Raw genomic sequence first — 17092 nt, forward strand, 5'->3', positions numbered from 1 at the left:
ACTCTGCAGGCAGAGCATACTGGTTATCAGGTCATACATGTTGGCAACTGTCTGCTGTGTAAAAGCTCCTCCAATTAGGGAACAAAGATGTTCCTGTTAATCTGCCAATTTCACTGCCACACCATTTCTGAAGAATTAAAAGAAAATATTATTTTGGTAAAGTAGTTCGCAGTCATAAAATCAAAGAATTTTGATTTGATAATTTTTAAGAATTTTTCCCTTTGTGATAATCCTGATCAGGGTGCTACAAGGAACATTTTACCTCAATGCCATTACAATAATAATTAATTTCACCAAAAATTAGAAAGAAGGTGATTTTGCTGCATCGAAAACTTGATGCATGTAATATGATACATTTAGATGTTAAAAAATGTTGCATTTTGTGCTCAATCTTTGCAATGGAGGATTTTTGGTATAATCAATAATGGCGACTAGGTATCTTACACCGAGCCTTTGTTCATGTAATAGCTTTGCAAAAAAGAAATACAATCCAGGTGGTCTGGCACCAATTGTAATGAACTTGGATATATGAGACTACAATTTCCGTGTAATTTAACTCAAGGATGCATGTTTCTTCACCACACAAAATGAAAACTGACAATGCATTGGAGGCAGAGGAGGAAGTATTTGGAAAGTAGTAGGTGAGGATGAAAATGGGGCTGATGACTATTGTTTCATCCATGCAAATTATTAGAGCTCATTCCTATGTACTTTGATAGAGAAAAGCAACAATTCTGTCCATAACACACTTCACTGAAATAAGGACATACATTCTCCTCCCTATCCAACACTCAAAAAATTACAGATTAAAAAATGCATCCATAGTTACTAATGCCAGGTCACAATACTAGTGCACAAGAGCCATCAGCCTCCCAAGATAAAGGGTGGAGACAGCATAGGTGCAAAATATTGATGAAACAACCACTCATATATACCTACCATTCATGTCTAGTGTTATAAACACAGGGTGTCCACCACACAGACATGTGTAGAGCACCATACCAATATGTAGTCTACTGGTCTTTCTCAATACTATTAAATCAGACAGGCTGCCTAGCCATCTACAGGTGCATTATACTCCTTAATGCTGGGTCACAATACTAATGTAATGCAGGATGCAGTAGGCATCCATGATAAAAGGTAAAGAACGCACAGTTGAAAAATATTGGTAAAACAACCATTCACACTCCTATGCTGCCTTCACCTTGCATCATGTTAGGCGTCGGGTTCCTGCCTCTGCACAGGAGGAAGCCCGAGCCTTACCTTCTGCTGTCTCCCATTCAGTCCCGACCGCAGAGGAGGCTGCTCAGCAAAGACGTCGATCCTGGCGTCTTGCTCAGGTTAGTGCTGTTAGGTTGGTTGCTGCTGCCACCTCTGGTTCAGATAACCATCGGCACTAGCCAGCAGCAAGCAGCTCCAGAGACTAAGTCCTTTTTGCAGCCTACTGAGCATGCCAGTGGGGCGACCTATCATTGGAAGTCAGAGGACACATGCTCAGGTACTCAAGCAGCACAGATTGGACCATCAGGAAGGTCCCGGAAGGATGCTGCTATAAAAGGCTCGCATGGCCGCTCGGCCATGCACTAGTATAGACAGAATTATGTTCTTAAGTGTGTGATGATGGATGCATGTTTCAGGTGACTGACTCCTTTTGATTCCTTCCCTTTGGTTGTGCACGTTTTAGGGTAGTCGGAGTAATAGTCAGCGCCTAGTGGTGGCATTGTCCATGTGCCACAGTGCATCCCGTTCTCAGCACAATGTGTTAGTGCAAGATTGTGCCATCCAGCACAAAGCACTACTGTACCGCATGCACAGCAGCGTCCATCAGAGCGGCGCCGTGCGCAATTAGTGTGCTTTCCAGTCCCAAGCTTGGGCTGGTTAGTGGCGTCCGCCAGAGCAGCACTGCATGCACTTTGTGTGGCCAAACCTTTGGTTGCTCTTTCTGACTCAGCGGTTGCGGCGCCGACTGCTAGTGGGTCTAGAGGGACTCTGACCCTGTGTCCTTGGGGCAGAGTTCTGTGACCAATACACTAGCATTCACCCTGCGGTATTGCGGCATCAGTGTAATAGCTCCATTATGGCCATGCCTTTACTTTATAATGATAAATCCTGCTTACAGGCTCTTACAGGCTCTTGTTAAATGATCAATAACAGGGTACTTAGCTGAAGACTGTAACTTTTTGCTTGTATGCATTTATAAGAGCTTTCAGTGCCCATCAGTGTTCTTTTTCCTATGTTTGAAATATAGCTGCTACTGTGGATATTGCACCAATTGCATGACAGAAATCACTAAATATAAATAAGAGATATGAAAAGATATAGTATAGCTGCTGGCTGTGTGGCAGAACTTAAGCGCTTAGCAATATTCAAGGCTAATAAGAGAACAGATTACAACTGGGAATATCCACTGGAAAAAAATCATAATGTTCACTTTTCTGTAATTAATATCTTAATGGAATCTTTCACTGATAATGTATGTGTTTCAATGCAATCAATAATAGCATTATAATGGAGTTTATTCCTCATCTATGAAAATAATCATTTTGCTGCTTATGAAGAGGTTAGTATGAATATGAAGTGTAAAAGAAGAAAAAGTGACAATTCGCCATAACACATGGCCTGTATGACTTGGACATTTGGCTCAGATGAAGCACACAATAGCGCAAAACGCCGCTCACCACCCAGCACCACCATGATGTGATACATGAAGAGGTCCATAGCGATTATTGCTGTGTGCCATAAAACTTTGAGATTATAGTAGAAGCTAGCCCATTATTTTTATCTTTTTAATTTTAGAATGAATATATCCAAAAAGTAACATTTTTCCTTGCAGGAAACATGAGTGGCATGTTAATCATGCTGAGATGAGGAGACTTAAAGCCGCAAAGCTCCTCTGGGAAATATGCAAATTGTCTAAGAGAGTAAGAGGACTAGAACTCTAGCGTCACCTATCGGAAGTAGCATTCATAAAAGTCAATGCTGACCCTTTTTACAAGTCTTGCCACATGACGTAGGATAAAAGCCAAAATCAGAATCTCAATTTGAAGACATTGCATTTCAGGGTATTACCCCTCATCAGTTCAAAGTGTGAGATCTGGTTCGGGTGTGTAAAGTGCCTGACCGGGATCCAAGAAGTAATGTTTCTCCTTGTGGAGAGTGACATGTTAAGATTGTTATGTTATATAATGGTTATATTTAGTTTAATTGCTGGATTACAATACATGAATTGTGCCAGCATTGGTCAATGTAATAATTATCTTTCATGAGCTTGATCACATTATTTTATTTCTGTGAAAATTATCTCCCTGCGTCACTTGAATTTCACTTTGATTGATCACTCATGATTAAGGATGAGAGGACCAGTTAAAGTTCAAGTTCTGGTACCCGACCAGACTTTAGTCCAAAGTTGTGTTTTGGTACCAGAACTGTACTCGAACTTGAACCAGAATCTGAACCCCATTGAAAACAATGGAGACCCGAACTTTTGGTCTGGAAAAAATTCTCTCTCTGCAACGGATTTTCCCAGAAACTCTGAACTTTGCAACAAACATCCATTTACCATCAGACACTAAGCGTCCGGTGCAAACCCTGTACGTTTTAGTTTGGGTTCATTCATCTCTATTCATGATCTATCAATTTATGATTCAATGCTATTTCAACAATCATTTTTTTACATATTTATTGGGTGGTTCTTACATGTTCTTCGTTGTAATTTCTTTGTAGGTAAGTACTAAGGGAGTATTTGCATGAAAGAGCTTAAAATGAGCTGGGCACAGTCCTAGTGGTTTTTGGAGTATTATTCACATCTTTTCAGGAAAATTTTAGAAACTGTGATTTGCATCACATTTATTCAGTTGCCTAAATTTATGGAGACAAATTGGCCAAACCTGGGGAGTTTTTCAAAAGATTTCATCATCTCTAATATCGCTCTGTCTTCGTTATTTCTATTTTATCTATTTCCATGTCTTATCAGCTGTTAATATATTTATTTATATCTATGAATATAATATCTATTCATCTCATATCTACTGAGTCTGTCTTTAAATATGAATGCGCGTTTATAGAATGTTGTGCCCTAGACAAAGATATTTAACAAAAACCCATCTTGCAGTTTGTGAGAGGTTCCCTGAAACATCTAACTACATTGATCAGGGTGCAAAGAAGTTTCAATAATGATTTTGAATTCACAAGACCTCTCAGATCACTTACAAATTAGGCGGAACTCCCACTGTTTATTTGTTTTTACTCCAAATTGTTGCTCTGGGCATTTTAAATAATTATAATAAAACAATAATAGAATTAAAATGAGATAAATTAACTGGAAATGATACTGAATACATTTCCATGACAGCTGGCAGTTCTTATTCAGTGGCAGCTCAAATGCAAAAGCAGAATTTTTTATGACAGTAGACAATGAGGCCATCATGTACAGGGTGTATTCTAACGCTCAAGAGGGGCAGTGTGGAAGTGACACGTTATCAGAAACAAACTTGCCTCATTTAGGTACTGTTAATTACCATAACTTACATAATATTAGCCATCTGTTTCCCCTCCTCTTTTACATCTCTATGGCTATACCCTTCTCTCAGCTGAAGTTTATTCATGCACACTCCACAGACCATGCTATAGTATTTAATTGTGTCCTCCATAATAACCTTTGTCTGTAACCTTTCTACAAGCCATGCGTAATATACTTAGCAATTTCCAGTGATTACATCAAGCGACTTGGTCAGATGACATGTTTCCAAAATAGAAAAATCTTTTCTGATTTCCCTTTCCTAAGTAAAGCTCTAATTAATTTTACAAGCTTCCCCTTTGTTTCTATGCCAATTGTTAATTATGCTCTATGTGTCTATAAAATGAAAACTTTCCCTTTCAACCATATGTGATGGATACAGTGGATCCGGAAAGTATTCAGACCCCTTTAAGTTTTTCACTCTTTGTTTCATTGCAGCCATTTGGTAAATTCAAAAAAGTTCATTTTTTTCTCATGACTGTACACTCTGCATCCCGTATTGACTGAAAAAAATAGAAATGTAGAAATTTTTGCAAATTTATTAAAAAAGAAAAACTGAAATATCACACAGTCATAAGTATTCAGAACCTTTGCTCAGACACTCCTATTTAACCCCTTCATGACCTGAGCTTTTTTCAATTTTGCGTTTTTGTTTTTCGCTCCCCTTCTTTCTAGAGCCATAACTTTTATATTTTTCTATCAATATGGCCATGTGAGGGCTTATTTTTTGCGGGACAAGTTGTATTTTGACACCATTGGTTTTAGCAATTTAGGAAAAAAAATTTTTTGTGGGTTTTGTTGTTAGAGTAGGACTTGCAAAAGTGGGGACCCTTGACGTGGGTTGCAAGATTACATATTTTGGCCAGAATATTAACTAATACCTCACATATATTGTATTGCTATGTGTTTTCTGCATTTTATATCTTTTTCAGGGTTCATTTGGGCACAGATGTCTCTGTAAACTGTGACCTCTGTTCACACAGGATGCATTTTAGTTAGTGTAGGGTTGCTGGGCCTGGCTGGGGGGTGGTCCCTCTGTATACCGCGCAGTGACGTACAGACTCAAGCTGGAGGCAAGTTTCGGGTGCAACAGGTCCAAGTTTATTCTCTCTCTCGCCGTCCGCCAGACAGCCTCACAGCACACCGCACTTCTCTTTACAGCTCTCCGGTTACAGAACACCTTGCGACACCGTACTTTCTCCGGGGACATATATGTACGTACCTTCCCCGTTTACACTCTGCGACGCTTCTGACAGCTCCGTCACTGTGGCCGCCGTAGGCCTGTGCACCAACAGTAATTTTACTGGTCAAACATCATTCCAAATACGGTGTCCTACACCCGGAGCCTCGTCTATACTGTGGTACTTTATGTCAGGACCACCCCCCTGACTTTCTTTCTCCTCAGTCCCCCTGGTTGGGTTTTCCTCACAGTGCAGCAACTGTCAGAGTCTCTTCGTCACTTGAGCTCCCCCTGGGGACTGGAACTTTCTGGAACCCTCCTGTCAAATTTATAACTTTCCCGGTTCCCTATAACTCTGCCCCCCATGACCAATGGTTTCTTAGCCCTAAGCTGATGTCAAGTCCTATGCTCACACTCCTCCCTGCTCTAATCTCAGTTCAAGGTACTGCCCGTCACCTACACTTTCCTAGCTGTTTTCCCTTTTTTAAATCTGACCAGTCAGTCCGTCCGTCAGGTCACATTCCCTACATTAGCACTGGGCAGCCCCCCATAAGGCATGATTAATAGGCTATAAGCCAGATGCTCTGCATCCTTTGTGTGTGAACAGTGCAGCATACAGAATGTATTTGTTTGCACTGGTGTACCAAACGGCCAATCCCTGATTGTAGGCTGGCTGTCTCATTCGTATTACTGCACCTGTGTAGTCACCATCTTTATTTGGGTCTGCTGCACCCAGGTAAGCATCCTTGCCTGTTTTTTTGGTTTGTTTTTTTCTAGATTATTGGAGGATTTTCAAGTCCTATTTTTGTGGTGTTGTTGCTAAACCCAATTGAGCATCTCTGGAGAGATCTGAAAATGCTGTCCACCAATGTTCACCATCCAACCTGACGGAACTGGAGAGGATCTGCAAGGAAGAATGGCAGAGGATCCCCAAATCCAGGTGTGAAAAACTTGCTGCATCATTCCCAAGAAGACTTATGGCTGTACTAGCTCAAAAGGGTGCTTCTACTCAATACTGAGCAAAGGGTCTGAATACTTATGACCATGTGATATTTCAGCTTATCTTTTTTTAATAAATTTACAAAAATGTCTACATGTCTGCTTTTTCAGTCAAGATGGGGTGCAGAGTGTACATTAATGAGAAAAAATGAACTTTTTTAAATTTACCAAATGGCTGCAATGAAACAAAGAGTGAAAAATTTAAAGGGGACTGAATACCTTCCATACCCACTGTACCTCTGTGACTTTTTTATGCATTTGTATCTTCCCGATAGTGCTTTAACCAATATCTATATTTGTCATTTATGTCAGAGGAAGGCTCTCAGCAAATGAGAAATGTGGAACTTAGAATTATTTAGGTGCTTGAAAAAGGTCTCTTCACCGAAACGTCGCCACAGGAGGCAGAAAAAATGTAAGACTTATTTCTTCACCATGGTCAGGGGTGTGGTCTTTTTTATTGTCAGGGTTGGAATGCTGTCTGGAATAATATGCTTGAGCATCAAGACTAGCCAGCGTTACATTATAGCCAAGTACTGTGCTCCCACATACTGTAAAGATGGAAGGAACCTGTACAACAGATAATTAGCAGAAAAGAAGAAGAAAAGCCACAAAGTCATGAAAAATGTTCATTTCACAATAAGTGTTTCTTGTGCTCATAAACACCTCAGTTTGCAGTCTCTGTGTTAATGAGTTCAGAAGATGTTTATTGCTTCATACACCGTTCACTACATTGGGGTTATCACTTAGCTATCCCATTAACAAGTGCTATTATTGCCAAGTATTTAATCATAACTTACAATGTGCCAATTAAAACACAAACATTCAGTGCCTTATTACAAACTTTTAATGATACCATATAATGCAAGACATTGCATGTACCTCCTTAGTTCTGCATGTACGTAAGAAGGGTTTCTAATCTTAAAAAGCAAAGAAAAAAATAAAGTTTATGTAAATTCTTTCAGATAAAGCTTACAGTAGAATAACATAGTAAAAGCTTGCTAGAATTTATAAACTAGATGCATTTATGGAAACATCACACACTTACAAGATTTGCCTCAAGAGGCCACTTTTCATGTTTCTCTAATGAATTAATATGGGGGAATCTCCCCAAAACTTGCATCATTATGGGCTTTGATACTGGTATTTTTTGGATGCATTTAGATAAAATATCAGAATGCAACAACGGAAAGTATCCGTACAAAGTGTCTTCTAAACATTGCTTTGTTAAATGGACAATATGTTTCTATACATATAAAAATAATGTATGGTATGTTTATTTATGTTGCTCTGGCTAGATGTAATGTAATGCAGTGGTGTCCACACTGTGCAGTGATGCAGTGGCCCAAGGAACTTCAAAACAAAAAGTATTTAATGTCCAAAAAACTCACACAGTGCTCAGCACGCTGTACCTTCCAGATTGCAGTCAGGAAAACAAAAGTCAGTCCGGGACCGGCTGCCGTGAGCGACCGCACTGCCTTGCATGTAGGGGGTGCCAGACCTTTTGGCTCCGCTTGGCCCTGTGTTGCCTCACACAGAGAGGGCTCTGCAAACTGCTCTGTCTCCTTGCAAGACCAAAACTGACACACCAAAAACCCTCGTGTAGGTTTTTTTTTCCTTTCCTCCAGACTCTGTGGCCATGGGCCACTTATAAGACCTGAGCTGGAGGAAACGGACCGGCCCCACTACCTTCCTGCAGTCTGTTTCAAAAATAAAAGCCCATACCTGGTTTTCCTGAACAATTCCTTGGTCACATAACTTGACTAAGTTCACACTCACTTTTATTCTGCCTTGTGACTCACAGGCAACTTGCTGTGATCCCAAGGCACTCCAGTGTATCTAATATGCTTCTGAGCGCATGCTGAGGGACACATAGGGAATCTTAAATATGACACTGGTCACGGTCTCACAGTAAGGAATTAATTGCTGTCAGTATGAAAGATTTAGAAAATGTACAATCGTGGCCAAAAGTTTTGAGACTGACATAAATTTTGTTTTTCATTAAGTTTACTGCTTGTTTTTAGATCTTTTAGAGTATGTGCACACGTTGCAGATTCATGTGCGGATCCACAGCGGATTTGGCCCTGCGGATCCGCAGCAGTTTTCCAAGGGATGTACAGTACCATGTTATCCCATGGAAAACAAAAACCTAAAGGGTTAATTTGTAGATAAAAAAATGACATTGTTTTACATCTAGACCTAGTTTTAATTATTATTACTTTAACCAGCGGTTATCCACTGCAATGTATGCAATGTTGAATTTCATTGCACTGAGACATCACAAATCAATCAGTGTTCAGACAGAATTTCTGTTTTGAGGGTGAGCCAAGGCCATCTCTTACTTCAAGCAGGTATTTTTTTAGATATTTTGCACAGATTACCGTAATTCAAGTTGTCCATCATGCAGGGAACATGAGTTACTTTTCCCAAATATTAGTCAGCCATAATGTCTCTTAAGACAAAGCCAAAGAAGAAAGCAAGCTCCGAAACATGCATAGGGGATCTGGCAGCACGTTTCTTATAGCTAAAGCATGCCCTTCTGATCCTTTCTGATGCTTTTTAATTACCGTATATACTCGAATGTAAGTCGCGATTTTAAGCCCATTTTTTGGGGATGAAAGTTCCCCTCTTGGCTTATATTCGAGTCATATACACCAGGTGGTTGGAGGAGGGTGGGGGTGTCAGGTCATACTTACCCGTCCTGTCGCTGTCTCTTCAGCCCCCAGCTTCTCCGCGATCTCCCTTCCTTCCTTCAGCGGTCACATGGTACCACTCATTAAACTCATGAATATGCGCATATTCATGAGTTTTAATGAGCGGTACCATGTGACCGCTGAAGGCAGGAAGGGAGATCGCGGAGAAGCTGGGGGCTGAAGAGACAGTGCCAGGATGGGTAAGTATAGCGATATTCACCTGTCCTGCATCCATGGCTGCTTGCTGCTGTCTGCCACGTCATCTGTCAGTGACGATCAGACAGCAGAGGGCACGGTGATGTGGTTAGTGCACGCCGCACCCTGTTATGAATGAGTCACCGGAGGAGGAGAAAACAAAAATACAAGCTGAGTCCAGAAAACCGGAGAGGTTGGTAGCTATTGGATTGCAGACCCCTGATCCAATACACCACAACTAACAGTAGCCATGGGGGGTTCCTACGGTGCCCTAGACCCCTCGTCACAGCCAGAGAACTACATAAGCCTAAAGAAGGAAAGGGGAAATCTAAACTGACCCAGAGCAGACCCCAAAGCAATAGAGATCCCCCAACATGTATTGTCGGTGAAAAACAGATGAAAACACAAACACAGACGGAAAGACAGGCTGAGCAAACGATGGGGCCCAACTAACTAGATAGGACAGGACAGAAAAGATGCTGGCTGCAATCCACAAAACACCCTACCAAAAATGTCCCAACCGTCTGATAGGGAAAAAGGCCCTGAAGTCGCTAGACTTCAAAAATCACTATATCAGCACTCAGGTATATTCTGAAAACAGAGCAAAGAGATCAACTGATCAGAGACAAAAACGGAATTCACTCAGAAATTCCAGATGTCCAATCACACTCCGCCTGTTCAGATGACAGGTTCTTCCCATCCCAATCAATTTCATTACCTTTCTTCACCAGCAGAGGGAGTTCATCAGACATCAAAGGTGAAGGGGAGAATGAACTCACAACAGTACCTCCCCCTTGAGGAGGGGTCACCGAACCCTCATCCACGCCACCAGGGCAATCAGGATGGGCCCGATGAAAAGCACGAACCTATCTTTCGGCATCAATATCGGATGCAGGGACCCAAGAATTATCCTCCTGGCCATAACCCTTCCATTTAACCAAATACTGGAGTCTCTGTCTAGTCAGACGAGAATCCAGTATCTTCTCAACCTCATATTCCACATTACCTTCAACCAATACAGGGTCAGGAGGTGCCACCACAGGAACTAATGGCTCAACAAACGTCTTTAACAGAGACTTATGAAACACGTTATGGATCTTGAATGTAACAGGAAGAGCCAATCGAAAAGAGACCGGATTAAGAATCTCCAAAATCTTGTAAGGTCCAATAAATCTAGGTTTAAACTTTGGAGAAGCCACCTTCATAGAGATATTCTTTGATGACAACCAAACCATATCACCCACCTTAAACCGGGGACCAATGGTCCTATGCCGGTTGGAAACCGCTGGGCCTTTTCCTGGGAGAGAGACAACTTATCCACCACTTGGTCCCAAATCTGGTGCATTCTCTCCACCACAGTTTCAACACCTGGGCAGGCAGAAGACTCCACCTGCCCTGAATAGAATCGAGAATGAAACCCAAAGTTACAAAAAAAAAAGTGACATCAAAGTGGCAGAAATAGCTCTATTATTTAAAGCAAATTCAGCCAAGGGCAAAAATGAAACCCAATCATCCTGATCAGCAGACAAAAAACATCTCAAATACGACTCCAAAGTCTGGTTTGTTCTCTCTCTCTGCCCATTGGTCTGAGGGTGAAACGCAGAGGAGAAGGACAACTGAATTCCCAGCTTGGAACAGAAAGTCCTCCAAAATCTAGAAACAATCTGAACTCCTCTGTCAGATACCATGTTCTCAGGAATCCCGTGCAAGCGAACCACCTGTTGCAAAAACAAGGGCACCAACTCTGAGGAAGATGGCAACTTAGGGAGTGGTACAAGATGGACCATCTTATAGAATCTATCACAAATCACCCAAATAACAGTCATTCTCTGAGAGACAGGCATATCCGAGATAAAATCCATTGAAATATGGGTCCATGGCCTCCTGGGCACCGGCAAAGGCATCAACAACCCACTAGAGTGAGAACAAGGTTTAGACCGGGAGCAAGTCCCACAGGACTGCACAAAATTCCTGACATCACGAGACAAGGCGGGCCACCAAAAAGACCGACTCACCAAATCTCTAGTACCAAAAATACCTGGATGACCAGCCAATGCGGAGCAATGAACCTCAGACATCACTCTCTTCCTCCACTGGTCAGGAACATCAATTTTCCAATGGGACAACGCTCAGGTTTGTCCTCCTGAAACTCTTCCAGAACACGTCTCAAATCGGGCGAGATGGCAGAAAGAACTACCCCCTCACCTAAGATGGTAGCAGGCTTGGTCACAACAGGAGAATCAGACAAAGAAACTCCTAGTGAGGGCGTCTGCCTTGACATTCTTAGTGCGCAGAAGAAAAGAGACCACAAAATCAAAACGTGTGAAAAACAAGGCCCACCTAGCCTATCTAGGATTCAAGCGTTTGGCCGACTCCAGGTAAATCAAATTCTTGTGGTCAGTAAGGACCACAACTTGATGTTTAGCTCCCTCCAACCAATGTCTCCACTCCACAAATGCCCATTTCATGGCTAACAGTTCCTGATTCCCCACATCATAGTTACGTTCGGATGGGGAGAACTTTTGGGAAAAGAAAGCACAGGGATTCATTTTAGATGTTACAGGATCTTTATGAGACAAAACAGCTCCTGCACCAATCTCAGAAGCGTCCACCTCTACCTGAAACAGGAGTGAGACATCAGGTTGCCGCAAAACCGGAGCAGAAGTGAACCTTCGCTTCAGCTCCTGAAAAGAAGAAACAGCCTCTGGAGACCAATTCAGCACATCAGCCCCCTTCTTAGTCAAATCAGTCAATGGTTTGGCAATACCAGAAAAATTAGCTATAAATTTACGATAAAAATTAGCAAAACCCAAAAACTTCTGGAGGGCCTTTAAAGAAGTGGGCTGAACCCAATCATAAATGGCCTGTACCTTGGCCGGGTCCATTTCAATAGTTGACAGAGACAAAATAAATCCCAAAAATGAAATCCTCTGTACACCAAAAAGGCATTTCGATCCCTTGACATACAGGGAATTCTCCCTCAAAATCCGGAACACAGTCCGAACATGTTCCACATGAGAGTCCCAATCCTTGGAAAAGATCAAAATATCATCCAGATAGATGATCAAAAATTTATCCACAAAGTCTCGGAAAATATCATTCATGAAGCACTGGAAGACAGAAGGGGCATTAGTGAGCCCAAAAGGCATCACCAGGTACTCAAAATGTCCCTCCGGAGTATTAAACGCCGTCTTCCATTCATCCCCCTGCTTAATGCAAATAAGATTATACGCCCCTATGAGGTCAAGCTTGGTAAACCAGCAAGCACCTTTAACTCTGGAGAATAGATCAGAAATCAGGGGTAACGGATACTGATATTTAACAGTAATTTTGTTGAGGGAACGATAGTCAATACAAGGCCTTAATGAACCATCTTTCTTGGCCACAAAAAAACCCCAGCACCTAAGGGTGAAGAGGATGGTCTAATATGACCCTTCTCCAACGACTCCTTAATATAAGATCGCATAGCCTCGTGCTCGGGTACAGATAAATTGAAAAGTCGACCCTTGGGATATTTACACCCAGGGCTCAGCTCAATTGCACAGTCATAACTCCTATGAGAAGGCAAAGACGCAGGCTCATTCTCACTAAATGCATCATAAAAATCAGCCAAATTGTCAGGAACATCATGCGACTGGGGAGATGTGGAGAAAATAGGAGCGTCACTAAGGGCACACCGACAACCCAACTCACCACAGACACAGATTTCCAATCCAAAACTGGATTATAGATTTGCAACCAGGGAAACCCCAGAACGATGGTATCATGCAAATTATACAACACCAAAAATCTGCAATTTTCTTGATGGTCTGGGGCGACCCGCATTACCACCTGGGTCCAAAACTGAGGTTTATTCTTCACCAAAGGAGTAGCATCAATACCCCTCAAAGAGATAGGCGTCCGCAGAGGTGTCATAGGAAACCCACAACGTTTAGCAAAATCCAAGTCCATCAGGTTCAGAGCTGCTCCCGAATCCACAAAAGCCTTAGCGGAAAATGTGGACAGGGAGCAGATCAGAGTAATTGCCAGAAGAAACTTAGGTTGAACACCACCCACAGTAAATGTGTGTGCAAAACGTTTCTCTCGTTTAGGGCAGACAGAAATCATATGAGAGGCATCTCCACAGAAAAAACACAGCTTATTACGCCTTCTGAACTCCTGATGTTGCGCCCTAGACAAAACTCTATCACATTGCATAGGTTCAGACATTTGTTCAACAGGTGGCAACACCTCTCGTGCAGTTTTGCGTTCACGCAAACGCCGATCAACCTGAATGGCTAATGACAAAGAATAGTCAAGATCAGAGGGAACAGGAAATCCCACCATTGTATCTTTTATGGTTTCTGACAAACCCTTCCGAAAGAGAGCTGCCAAGGCACCATCATTCCAGGTAGTAAGGACTGCCCACTTTTGGAATTTTTGACAGTACAACTCTGCAGAATCCTGACCCTGGCGCAATTCCAACAGGGCCTTTTCAGCCTGATCAATAGCATTAGGTTCATCATACAACAACCCCAAGGCCTGAAAAAATGCATTCACATCAGTCAGAATAGGATCATCAGGTTTCAAAGAAAACGTCCAATCCTGGGGATCACCGCGCAGCAAAGAGATGACAATTTTAACCTGCTGCGCGGAGCTCCCCGATGAGTTAGGCTTCAAGGCAAAAAATAATTTACAATTATTCTTAAAATTCAGAAATTTAGACCAATCCCCAAAAAACACATCAGGAGTAGGGATCTTTGGTTCAGCAGCATGTGAATGAGCAAGATAGGCGGAAATTCCCCGCACTTCAGCATTAAGCTGCTCCACACGATCAGACAATTGCTTAATCTCCATTGAGAAAGAAATTCCCCCTACGGCCTCAGAGAAATAGAGGAAAAAAATATACACACAAAAAAATATTCTGACACTTTTTTTTTCTTTTTACAATTCTTTCCTGCTATTGAGCACCCTAGAATCTGCGGTATGGCTGGTGATTCTGTTATGAATGAGTCACCGGAGGAGGAGAAAACAAAAATACAAGCTGAGTCCAGAAAACCGGAGAGGTTAGTAGCTATTGGATTGCAGACCCCTGATCCTATACACCACAACTAACAGTAGCCGTGGGGGATTCCTACGGTGCCCTAGACCCCTCGTCACAGCCGGAGAACTACATAAGCCTAAAGAAGGAAAGGGGAAATCTAAACTGCCCCAGAGCAGACCCCAAAGCAATAGACAGCCCCCAACATGTATTGTCGGTAGTGTTGAGCATTCCGATACCGCAAGTATCGGGTATCGGCCGATACTTGCTGTATCGGAATTCCGATACCGACTTCCGATATTTTTTCAATATCGGAATTCGGCATCGGAATCGGAAGTTCAGTTGATTGACGGCCTGACGTCATCATGATGCGCGGTGTGTGCGCATCATGATGCGCCGTCATTTCGGGCCTTCCGGGGGTCTCTGCCGGCCTGCCGGGGGGCTGTGCCGGCCTGCCGGGGGGCTGTGTGGACTGCCCGGGGTCTCTGCCGGCCTGCCGGGGGGCTGTGCCGGCCTGCCGGGGGGCTGTGCACCCTGTGGGGGTCTGTACCGGCCTGCCGGGGGGCTGTGCCGGCCTGCCGGGGGGCTGTGCTGATGTCCGGGGGTCTGTGCAAGCATCGTCCGATGGGACTACAAGTCCCATCGGGCGATGCCTGCTACCATGACAGTGATTGACACATTAGCCAATGATGGGACAGTAGTAGTCCCATCATCCGGCTAATGTGTTAAATGTTAAAAAAAAAAAAAAAAAAAAAAAAAATACTACATACATACTACATGCTACATACATACTACATATATACTACATACATACTACATACATACTACATACATACTACATGCATGCTACATACATACTGCATGCTACATACATACTACATACATACTACATACATACTACATGCATGCTACATACATACTACATGCATGCTACATATATACTACATGCTACATACATACCACATACATACTACATGCATGCTACATATATACTACATGCATGCTACATACATACTACATATATACTACATGCATGCTACATACATACTACATGCTACATGCATGCTACATACATACTACATACATGCTACATATATACTACATACATACTACATATATACTACATGCATGCTACATATATACTACATACATACTACATATATACTACATGCATGCTACATATATACTACATACATACTACATATATACTACATACATGCTACATATATACTACATACATACTACATATATACTACATACATGCTACATACATACTACATACATACTACATATATACTACATGCATGCTACATATATACTACATGCTACATACATACCACATACATACTACATACATGCTACATATATACTACATGCATGCTACATACATACTACATATATACTACATGCATGCTACATACATACTACATGCTACATGCATGCTACATACATACTACATACATACTACATGCTACATACATACCACATATATACTACATACATACAATACATTCATACAATACATACATAGACATACAGTACATATAACATAGAGTAACATACTTACCAATACTTGTCACATTGTTCCCCGAAGCCATTGTCTTTCCGGAATAAATATTAACATAACAAACCACAAAAATACTCACCCACGATCCGAAGCAGTCCACGAGTGTGTCCCACGACGATCTTGGGTAGAGAACTGCAGCATCAGATGATGCTGCCGTTCTCTACGGGCTGCAGGAATCCAATGACGGAAGGTAGGTATCCTTCCGCACTGTATTCCTCCGCCACTTAAAAAAAAAAAAGTCCCTAGTCTCACTTTATGCCATTGCTGTGTGGGAAATTCCCACACAGCAATGGCATAAAGTGAGACTAGGGACTTTTTTTTTTTTTAAGTGGCGGAGGAATACAGTGCGGAAGGATACCTACCTTCCGTCATTGGATTCCTGCAGCCCGTAGAGAACGGCAGCATCAGCTGATGCTGCAGTTCTCTACCCAAGATCGTCGTGGGACACACTCGTGGACTGCTTCGGATCGTGGGTGAGTATTTTTGTGGTTTGTTATGTTAATATTTATTCCGTAGACGACAATGGCTTCGGGGAACAATGTGACAAGTATTGGTAAGTATGTTACTCTATGTTATATGTACTGTATGTCTATGTATGTATTGTATGAATGTATTGTATGTATGTAGTATATATGTGGTATGTATGTAGCATGTAGTATGTATGTAGCATGCATGTAGCATGTAGTATGTATGTAGCATGCATGTAGTATATATGTAGTATGTATGTAGCATGCATGTAGTATATATGTAGCATGCATGTAGTATGTATGTGGTATGTATGTAGTATATATGTAGTATGTATGTAGTATATATGTAGCATGTATGTAGTATGTATGTAGCATGCATGTAGCATGTAGTATGTATGTAGCATGCATGTAGTATATATGTAGTATGTATGTAGCATGCATGTAGTATATATGTAGTA

Source organism: Dendrobates tinctorius, unplaced genomic scaffold (genome assembly GCF_039654945.1).
Source record: "Dendrobates tinctorius isolate UK_male_01 unplaced genomic scaffold, ASM3965494v1 ptg000069l, whole genome shotgun sequence".
Taxonomy (NCBI): domain Eukaryota; kingdom Metazoa; phylum Chordata; class Amphibia; order Anura; family Dendrobatidae; genus Dendrobates; species Dendrobates tinctorius.